The 11,783-nt window shown below is 42.9% G+C and overlaps 2 pseudogenes; both read right to left on the reverse strand.

The window, feature by feature from the left end:
- Nucleotides 1–1,127: 1,127 nt before the first annotated feature.
- LOC118231867 lies at nucleotides 1,128–4,435 on the reverse strand (annotated as a pseudogene).
- A 4,009-nt stretch (nucleotides 4,436–8,444) lies between these two features.
- LOC118231527 lies at nucleotides 8,445–11,248 on the reverse strand (annotated as a pseudogene).
- Between the last annotated feature and the right edge of the window lie 535 nt (nucleotides 11,249–11,783).

Here is an 11,783-nt window from a genome sequence, read left to right on the forward strand (position 1 = left end):
CGCTTTTTTGTTCTTTTTTTTTGTTGTTCAGGTTACACCTTTGTTGACATGAACTTTAAAGGGAATTTCTGACAGTGTGAATTCTATGAAAGTCTTTTCCTAGTAAAAGAGGGAACGTGCACACCTTTAATTTCCAGTGATACGTGCTTGCCTGAAGCATAAATAAACAGAACCGCAGACAATGCTGCGGTTTCCGCCGTACACTCACGTTCTGACCACACCCAGACACAAAAATTCCACATTACATTACAGGCATTTGGCAGACGCTCTTATCCAGAGCGACGTACAACAAAGTGTATAACCATAACCAGGAACAAGTATGATGAAACCCCTAGAGAGAAGTACCGGTCCAAGTGCAGGGAACAACCGCATAGTTCAACTTGGACCCTGAAGGTTAAACTGATTAACACTAAACAACGAGAACGGCAACAACGCAGTCTATGGAAAAAATACAAGCAGTAGTTAAGACAGTTAATGCACCTAAGTCACCTACGAAACAGCTGCCTAGTTACAACCCTAAGCTTACAGTCATTTACAGGGGGGTAGGGAGGGATGGGGAGAGGTGCAGCCTGAAGAGGTGAGTCTTCAGTCGTCGTTTGAAATGGGTCAGTGTCTCAGCTGTTCTGACCTCCACAGGGAGGTCATTCCACCATCGTGGGGCCAGAACAGACAGGAGACGTGTTCTGGAAGTGCAGGTGCGAAGAGGGGGAGGTGCTAGGCGTCCTGAGGTAGCAGAACGGAGGGATCTGGCTGGCATGTAGGGTTTGAATATCTTGTGGAGGTATGCTGGGGCTGATCCCTTGACTGCCTGGTATGCTAGGACCAATGTTTTAAATTTGATGCGAGCTATAACAGGCACATGTACACACTTCACTGTCCATACAGTGAACACACGTATGTATTCCCTACCCTCTATATAGTGAACACATAATACAAACATTCAATGAATGAACATAAACATACATACACACCCCATATTGTGTACAGTGAACTCACACACACACACACCTTTGGCATTCAACAAAACAAAAACGGCCAACTGTATGAACGGTACTGTAACCGCAGCGACGTACTGTTGACTATATTCACACGCCACGTTCCATGTTGGTGTGGTTCAGACAGAGGCCTCACCTGATGGAGTTGATAGCCAGCTCCTTGAGCGTGCCCAGGTGGGCGTTCATCCCGCCCAGGCCCACAAACGCCTCGTAGAAGTCGTACGAGAGCCCAGTCGCTCCAAAGGTGGCTGGGTCATCTGAGCTGACCACCATCGGATGGCCTTCAGACATGAGTGCTGCAGCAGGGTGATTCCTCAGGTCCGAGACAAGCCCAAGAACCTGAAAGGGGAAAGGGCAGGAAAAGCGGCTGAGGACTGACATCCTTCATTTTTGGTCTGTCTGAATGTGCCAGCTTGTTCAGTGGTGCGCTGTGTGAGTGACAGGTGCAGGCCACAATGGGAGTACCTGATTGGATATGGGGCCGACTTCCACAGCCACATCCCTCTTCCTGGAGAGTTCCTTGGCTAGAGGGTGGCGTGCCAGGGCAAATCAGTGCCCAATGCGAGTGGTGTTGAAAAGCAGGGCGTCCAGAAGGTTCTGGATGACATACTGGACGAAGGTTCTGTGGGGGCGACATAGCTCAGGAGGTAACACCGATTGTCTGGCAGTCGGAGGGTTGCCGGTTCAAACCCCGCCCTGGGCATGTCGAAGTGTCCTTGAGCAAGACACCTAACCCCTAACTCCTAACTGCTCTGGCAAATGAGAGGCATCAATTGTAAAGCGCTTTGGATAAAAGCGCTATATAAATGCAGTCCATTTACCATTTACCATTCTCATCCACGTCTGTGCCCTCCCAGTCTACACACATATACACCATTAAATGTACACATATTTCTCTAGAGTGAAATTGTGACTCGTGTTTCTCTGACTCAGAGGTGTATATGTGGAAGGACTTAGAGATTAAAAGTCATGGGTTAGGGGTCATGATTGGTTCACCTGTTTCTCCTGCATGGAAGAAGTAGGGCAGGGTGACTCCAAGCTCTGCTGGCAGGGACAAGGCCTCCCTGAAGTACCAGAGGGGTCTCCCTCCATCCTCACGGCCCACCTCCAAAACACAGCAACACCTTAGCATACCCCTCTCCCTATATATCACACTCACATAACACACTAATACTACGCAGTGCACAATCATAACAGTAAAAGGAGACCAGATATCTGATATACCCAGATAAGGTTCCTGTCTCCCAAGATCTCCTCACCACGTCAAATCCAGCCATGACTTCCGGAAACTCTTTCTGCAGGTGTATGGCCTCCTCCACTACAGCTTTGACCTCAGACACATTGAGACCCCTGAGAGACAGAGGACAAAAAAGACAAGCTCACATTGACATAGTTAATACAATATGTTGAAAATCCTTGTTGAAAATGTGGCATAATAATAATAATATACTGAACTTCTAATTTGAACAAATAGTGTTTCTCCTAGCACTATCAGGTGCTGTAAGTGCTTAGAAATACAGTCCAGTTTTTACATTTTAAACGTTTACATTCCTAAAATAAACACACTGCACAAACCTGACTCTAGAATAAGGACTGGAATGAGAATCCATTTTTAATACAGTAGACAGTGACCTTTATTTTGATTTTGAGCCTGTACATTTCTATCTTCTTAAATTTTTACCTGTGTACAGAAAGGATTATTCGAACTCCCAGGAAATCAGGATGGTCCTCCACAAACTTCTTGGTCACATCCTGATAGGTGTTCAAGCACCAGGCCCTGTCATGTGTACTTCCATCAAGCTCATAGGTCTGTGGAAATGCAGAGCATTTAAGGAGCTCGGCTTATAACCCACAGGCTACAGATTCAATTACAACATGATCTGGCACTAACATTGCACCCTTGAGCAAGATATAAACCATGTACTTAAAATTAAATTACGGTAAACAATGTTTAGTTGTCCTAAATGAGGATATGGAGCAGCCTATTAAATGTTGTATCACGGTGCACTTCAAGGTCAATACACTACATTTGTGCAGCTTTAACTCTGCAGTAAAAACATCCATGACACATGGGTTCAGCCCTAATTGGGAATGCTGTCTTTATTCACCAGTGACACTCCGGATCTCAGCTCCAGGTACATGAATGGTAAATGGTAAATGGACTGCATTTATATAGCGCTTTTATCCAAAGCGCTTTACAATTGATGCCTCTCATTCGCCAGAGCAGTTAGGGGTTAGGGGTTAGGTTTCTTGCTCAAGGACACTTCGACATGCCCAGGGTGGGCTTTGAACCGGCAACCCTCCGACTGCCAGACAATCGGTCTTACCTCCTGAGCTATGTCGCCCCTATGACATTGTCTGTATAGAACTGCTGCACACCCTGGTAGAAATAGTCCTTGAAAACAGGTACATAGCTGATCAGTCCAGGTGCTGCGTTGAAAGTCTCCTCAAACCTGTCCCACAAGGTATCCTGGCTTGGGTAGGCTGTGGCAGGGTGTTCTGTGAGCAATGTGAGGTTCTGCTTCAGGCTGTTTAATTGCAGATGACAGTTGTAACCGACAAGCCATTATGTGTTATCAGTGATTCATAAACTCCAACCAAGCACAGACTGTCTCTTCTACTTTCTATTAAATCTTAACAGTCAATCTGTCACAACAGCCAGTAGACACACCTATTACGGGAACCACAAAGTTTCACTTCCCATCTCTAACCCACAGTCAAATAGAAACAAAACCACAGGTATTTTGCATAGAACCTCCATCCCAAGGTGAGCACCCACCTGTTGTCCAGGTCGGTGGTGTTGTCCACCTTTCCCCTCAGTGTCTCCAGCAGCACCCAAGCAGAACACTGCGGAAGGGGGCGGGGCCGCTTGGCAGAGAAGAGGAAGCGGACTGATTGGCTTGCGGTGAAGCAGATATAACAGTGCGGCCTGTAGGTCACGTTCTTCATTAGCCAGTCCACCCCCACCATGGAGAAGCTGTGAACATGCAGAGCAGCTCCTGAATGGCAACAGACGTGTGCATGAGTAGACGGTGGCTGCAGCAGTAAACACGCAATAAAGTTAAATGATTTCAGCACATTATAAATGCATGTATGAGAAGCATGTGTTACCTTTGGGCATCTTCTGTAGCAGCCTGAAGACTGGGCTCCGCTGGATGAGGGGTAGGGCTTTGAAGAAGTGCAATGCTGGAGGGAATTGTGGCCCCTCCACTTCCTGCTGTTTCAACTTGTGTAGCTGAGCACTCAGCCTCCGCTCAGCCTCTGTCAGCACAACAGTGCCCCCTGTTTGTCGGGAGGCCTCCTGCTGTATCAGTAATTCTCTCTGGCGAGGGTCTGGGATCCCGCCACACACACCTGCCCAGCATAGCAGCAACACTGACAGCAGAGTTACCTGGGAACCATGCAGGGAGGACAGCAGTGCCATGCTGTAGGCTGGGAAGAACACAATGGACAGTGCTGTGGGGAAGATTAGAATAAGACTAGGGTTAAAGAAACTAATGTGGAGGAGAAAGTTCTTCAGTGATCTTGGCCTTTCAAGTTCCCTACAGCATAGAACTGGCCAAATGGTGAAATCAAAAGGCCTTACAGAAGTGAAATAGGGACTGGGGTTTTTATCAAAATTAAGAGCGTTCATGGGCTCACAAGTAACTTTATTGTACCATGAGAACAAAATGAATTATTCACTGCTGCAAAAAGTGTGCAATAAAAACTTACATTATTTACATTTTCTTCATTTTAAGCTATTTGTGTGAAAGCATTCCATATTTTTTTAGTGTACAAGAGAAATACGAATTCACGCTTCATTTATACAGATATCTATGTACAGTTAAAATAAAGTTCAATCTTGTTCTGCTAAGATTTCAGAGAATACCATTTAGGTGGGAAAAGGAAAAGAGGACATGTAGTGGTGTTACAGTATGTCAAAGTCAAACGGTAATTTTAATTAAGCTTTTCCATGATAAAACTTTTTCCAAAAAGCTTTCACATACACAAAAACCAAAAATACTAATGCATTTCATCACTGACCTTCAAATCCTTCAATGATATTTCCTTGTCAAAATGACTCATCTTTAAAGATTATAGATTATTTTTTCATGAATTTAATCATGCAGAGAAAATGCTGTTCCTACATAAAGTAACCATTTTTTATTTTAAAAAGCAATACACACACAAAATCCTGCTTACTCACAGCTAGTTTCAAGGATCATACCCAGCTTCTTTCTCTGGGCATCCCCTCCCATTCCAAGTCTTGTCAGTCACTTACTGAGAAAAATCAAAAACCATTTCCACTGTTTTATCAGCCACTGACAGGAAAAACGGTAAGTTAGCAACAACATAAAATGATACTGAACACTGATGTCAAACTAAGTGGTTTTTTCCACAGCATAGAACATTGTAATCTCTTCTGAATTTCCCAGTCCAAGAGAAAATGCACCATGCACAGCATTTTAACATCCTAGCATGTGATCAACAATATAATGCTCACAAATTACTCATCACGAAAACAACAGCACTCTGTAGTTTATCATGGACAAAGCTCAATACACACTGAAAACAAGGCTCATAATCTTCGACTGCAGGCATAAAATGTTCTCATGACTAATGGATAATTATCTGAAAAGCGCAAGCATGTATACAAGTTTTGTATGGAAAAACTGGCTTTGTGGAATTTGTATTTTGGCCTGTTTGCAACTGACCGTGAATAATTGTTGCTCTGTAATCCATGATGTGATTAGGGGTATTAAAACGGAATCCAACTGAATTCTAAACTCACATTAAGTAATAGGATATGACAATCACATGAAAAATTTAAATGGGTTGGATGATGATAATGGTATGACCTAATGTTGTACTGTTGTCCATCTATCCATCCATTATCTATACCCGCTTATCCTGAGCAGGGTCGCGGGGGGTGCTGGAGCCTATCCCAGCGTTCAGTGGGCGAGAGGCAGGAATACACCCTGGACAGGCCACCAATCTATCGCACCATTCACTCACACACTCATACCTATGGGCAATTTAGGGTCTCCAATTGGCCTGTGGAAGGGGCGACATAGCTCAGGAGGTAAGAACGGTTGTCTGGCAGTCGGAGGGTTCCCGGTTCGATCCCCCACCCTGGGCATGTCGAAGTGTCCCTGAGCAAGACACCTAACCCCTAATTGCTCTGGTGAATGCGAGGCATCAATTGTAAAGCGCTTTGGATAAAAGCGCTATATAAATGCAGTCCATTTACCAACTAGAGTACCCGGAGGAAACATGCAAACTCCACACAGAAAGGCCCCAAGCCGAGATTCAAATATGCGACCTTCTTGCTGTGAGGCGACAGTGCTACCCACTGCACCACTGTGCCGCCCGTTGTACTGTTGTGTCTCAGAATGTTAAGAAGGGTCATATCGTGCAAATATGTGTGTTTATTAGCTTAGCCTATATGCAGTGAGCTCCATAATGTTAGGAACAAAGCCTTTTTTTTTCTTGATTTGGTTCTGTACTCCACACTTTTAGATTTTCAATCAAATATCATACGGCTAAAATGCTGATTCTCAGCTTTTATTAAGGACTATTTTTGTTTATACATTTCGGTATCCCAAAACAAGAAACATAAAAGAGATGTACCTGCAAGAACAGCATAAACGGGTCATCAGCAAGACCAGCATGAGTGGAGGTAGGTTTTGTCAAACCTACGTCTAACATGCTGGTCACCAGCATGACCAGTTTGTTTTGGTTTAAACTGGAATCAGGAAGGGACGATGTGGTTATGCTGCTTTCTGCATGTATTCACTTTGACGGTTTGGTGACGGTGAGTTTTATATTTCACGTTAACTTGAACCAGAAGGCAAACTATTAAAATCAGCAAGAAAATACTATTGACGATGTATGAAGTGTTACATTAAAACAATGTCTAAACTAAATGTGCTCTTGGTAAAATTAAGTGAGAATTAGAATCGGTTTCAACTAAATTTTTTAATTGACTGCAGAATACTTGAGTTCTTTGGCGGAACTGCACTGCAACTTCGCAAATCTTCAATGATAAGGTAAGGTATCGCGCGTCGCCTAGTGGTCATTTGAAAAGAAAATTTTATCGTTATCTTTAAAAGGCTATTTGTTCGGTGAAATATAAACTTTTTCAAATGATTGAAAAATAAAGTTTTGTATTGACCAACAAAGAGAAAATACGTTGTTTACATTTTTGTAGCCGATCTAAAAGTCAGGATTATTGTTTTGTTAAATGAGAAATGTGATCGTGCAAGTTGTACAAGAAACGGAAAAGAAATGTTAAAGGAACCTTTTCCTATTACTTTCCCGTCTAACACTTTACATTATTGCAGGTATTAACATGAATGACTGATTTGCAAATACATCAATTAAGCATGAATTAACTTTTAATTGGTTAGTAGTTAAATACATTAACTAATGTATTAGTCTGATGTATTTAACTACGCATTAGTCATTATTTGTTCATTAGCAAAACGTAAAATACATTTATTTTTAGTTAACCGTTAACAAAAACTGTTTTTTTATTCCCATATGAATTGGCATTAAATGGTGTAATTGTGAACATGACTAACGATGTACAAATACATTAACAAAGCTGTAAAGCTTTTCAGTAGTTAGTACAACTACATTAGTTAGTGCCAATTCATGCGACCGTATTGTAAAGTGTAACCGTTTTTCTCGAAACTTAAAATGTATTAGGTGTAACACGGTCACAACATAGAAATCTTGGTTAATAGTTAATCAGATGTTTAATCTCAGTCTTATCTCAGTCACGTATTACCATAAATCTTGACACTGGTCCTATTTTTCCACATGTATTAAATATGAGACCCGTTCCATTCACAAATTACATGTCCCTTGTATTGTTAGAAACTATGGAGTTTTACTAGTAACAAGTGTGTGGTCTGGAGTTAACCTATTGTCAGATTTCCATTTGGTGGCTGACCGTAATAGACGCACATCATTTTTTCCCTCCTTTTGAGAGTTTGGGAAATGGCCATAAAATCCAAAGAATTGAAGTCATGAACTGTAGCAATATTTCACATAGTCACAATTTCTATACTGAAAAAAAAATGATGATTTTTGTCCTGTTGGGCACATTCCAAATAAGCTACTAACACATAGGTCGCATGTTTGTACTACAAAAAAATAACATAAATATTTGGTAATTACATAACTGTTAACAATAAATCAACCATAAAATGCGAAGAGTTGGTAAGTTACTTTATCAACAATGTAATGAATGACTTCTGCAAAATATAGCAGATTCTTATTCTTTCGCCAATTAGAACATTTTGTTGTGTGTGACGTAGACTCCCCATTTAATTTAGTAATACAAGCAAGCAGAATGTGACAGACAAAAATGACATAGCCTTTTAAGGCAATTCCTGTGCGACTACTAATTTCAGTCATATAAAACATTAAACGGACGACTCCAGTAAATGTCCTCATAACTCCACAGTGTAAAAATCTTTATCCATATAAAAGCATTCACACATCACTGAGACTTGTCTCCATTTCCTCAGTCACATCGGGTGAAGACCAAGCCTGCAGCTGCAGCATCCAATATTAGAATCAAGTATTTAAGGACTCTTGTGTGGCTTTTCAGGGTAGAGCACTGGTTCAAGTTATATTAGGTGCCTTTCAACCAAAGCAGTTGCACAGTTTTGCTGGTGGACTGCAGAAGTATGCACATGCTTCAGATAAGACACCTGCTAATATATACTCTCCTGGGGCCTGCATCACAAAGCAGCATTACCGACTTAGCCGGATAACTGCGTTGAGTAAAACCCAGAACAGCTATTTTTACTCCAGTCCATATTCCGCACTTGGGATGGTTCTGGGTTTTACTCAGTGCAGTTATCCAGATAACTCAGTAATCCTGTTTCATGATACACACCCCTGAACTGATAAAGGCTGACACCAGAGATGAGTCAGGTTTAGAAATGTGATTGGGCGCTCCAGATTGGTGAAATAAAAATCACTGGGATTAAAATATTAAAAATATACATTAAGTGTTTAAGATTGTCAGGTCAGTCAGATAATTCTCACTTTGTTAGCAATAAAGTGTGCTGTCTATATCCACGATATGGAACGTTTCAAGAACCTTTCCTTCCAGACATATCAGGGATTCCTCCATTTTGTGGGAGTTTACAGCACTGTGGTTACAGCACCACTTCCTGACACAGAGCAAACAGCCCACATTCCACCAGAGGGCAGCATTTGCTTTCCTGAGATCTTTCCAAATTCACTATTTTTAGTGGAGGCACACAACGAAGGCAAGAGGTTGGCAACACTGGGACCATGGCTCATGCTTAGTGGAAGAGAACCTCTCTGTCCTGGACACATCTCTGTGGATTTATCTGGCACATGAACCCCGTGGCCTGGTGTGACTTTGCCACCTGGTTCCCAGTCATTCCCTCTTGTGCTCTGGGCTCTATTGAGAGTTCTCAGAAATGAACTTGTCCCACTTCCTCTGCCACAGGGCCAGCGCTTTGTCCTTCAGTTCAGGAGAGAGGGAGCTGTATCTGAAAACAGGGGGAGGGGAGTCAGAGGCCTTCTGTGGGCACACACACGGATGTGTACACGAGCATGCGCGCATAAGTGCACACAAATGCACCCACACACACACTTCACTAATCATAGAGCGTCCTCCATAATGTTTGGGACAAAGACAATTTCTAGATTTGGCTCTGTACTCCACAATTTTAGATTTGTAATCAAACAATTCACATGTGGTTAAAGTGCAGATGCTGTGCTTTTATTAGATATATACATTTATACATTTTGGTTTCAACCTGTATAACTTACAGCACTTTTTATAAATAGCCCCCCATTTCAGGGGAACCATATTGTTTGGGACAAATGGCTTAAAAGGTGTCTCTGATTAGTCAGGTGTGTTCAGTCCTGAAGAGTGTTTCTGATCTGGTGGACAGGAGTTAGGGGGGTTTTATTCATTATGTTGAGAACTGTAGTGTACAAACACCTCTCTATCCATAGAGTGCACGCACACACACACAGACTTCACTATCCAAAGAGTGAACACATAAAGAGAAACACAAACACACAGATACACACAGACACACACGCACTCCACATAGTGAATGCAAACAAACACACCCTCATAATCCATTTAACACAGCAGGTCACCTTGCTACAGTGCTTTTGGCAGCCTTGACTGAGGCCTCACCTGATGGAGTTGATAGCCAGCTCCTTGAGCGTGCCCAGGTGGGCGTTCATCCCGCCCAGGCCCACAAACGCCTCGTAGAAGTCGTACGAGAGCCCAGTCGCTCCAAAGGTGGCTGGGTCATCTGAGCTGACCACCATCGAATGGCCTTCAGACATGAGTGCTGCAGCAGGGTGATTCCTCAGGTCCAAGACGAGGCAGGCAAATCTGTGGGATCTCAGCAGTGCGTACAGACGCAGTCTGATACTCTCCTTAAACTAGAGCCACTTGAAATACATTCAAACGGATTGCAGTGAAGCCCACCACAACCAGTTTAAAAACAGGAGTTGCAAATCTAGTTTGAACGGGCAATGAGTGTTTTCATGTTGTCTATGTCATACAGTACATGACTGACAATTACAGGCCACAATGGGAGTACCTGATTGGATATGGGGCAGACTTCCACAGCCACACCCCTCTTCCTGGAGAGTTCCTTGGCTAGAGGGTGGCGTGCCAGGGCAAATCAGTGCCCAATGCGAGTGGTGTTGAAAAGCAGGGCGTCCAGAAGGTTCTCATCCACGTCGGTGCCCTCCGAGTCTACACACACACACATGCACCATTAAAAGTACATTATTATTATCTCTGGATGGTATTAAACTTCTCAGACTCAGATGTGTACATGTGGAAGGACTTGGAGGTTAAAAGTCATGAGTTAGGGGTCATAATTGGCTCACCTGTCTCTCCTGCGTGGAAGAAGTATGGCAGGGTGACTCCAAGCTCTGTTGGCAGGGACAAGGCCTCCCTGAAGTACCAGAGGGGTCTCCCTCCATCCTCACGCCCCACCTCCAAAACACAGCAACACCTTAGCATACCCCTCTCCCTATATATCACACTCACATAATGCCTTCAGAAAGTATTCAGCCCTTCAAATTTTTCTGAAAATTTTTTCCTACAAAAACGTTCTGAAGGAACTGTAAACCAATACCATTTGCACAGCGTCTCTGGTGAGCCCAAATTACATTACTGTCTCTTAGGAGCTGCTCACCAGATGAAATCCTGCCATGACCTCCGGAAACCTTTTCTGTAGTTGCATGGCCTCTTCCACTATAGCTTTTGCCTCAGCCAAGTTCAAACCCCTGAGACACACATACAGCAAACATGGTCACACTGACAAAGTGAAGGCAATTCATTCAGACAAGTGCATTACTCATCGAGAAATATCTTGTCAGTTACAGTACAGAACAGAAAAAACAATAAAGGTTCAACAGAAACTATCAGTAAGGATAACTCTATGTGAAATATTACAATCCAAGTAATCGCAAACACATTCAATGATTTCAATGAGGTCTGGACTCTGGGGTGACCAGTCCATTGTTCTGAGAAGACCAGCAGCTTGATTTTTTAGCAGCGTGCTTGGGGTCATCATCTTGCTGTGGAATGAATTTGCTCCCAATCAAACACTGTCTAGAATTGCACGAAATGTTAAGATTTCTTTGTATTATCAGCATTCATGATGCCTTCAATTGAAACCAAATCACCAACTTCAGATGTTGTTATATAACCCAAAAATTGCACTAATCCTCCACCCTGTTTAGAGTCTTTCATTGCTTTGGCAATGTGCATGCTGC

Source organism: Anguilla anguilla, chromosome 7 (assembly GCF_013347855.1).
Source record: "Anguilla anguilla isolate fAngAng1 chromosome 7, fAngAng1.pri, whole genome shotgun sequence".
Lineage (NCBI taxonomy): Eukaryota > Metazoa > Chordata > Actinopteri > Anguilliformes > Anguillidae > Anguilla > Anguilla anguilla.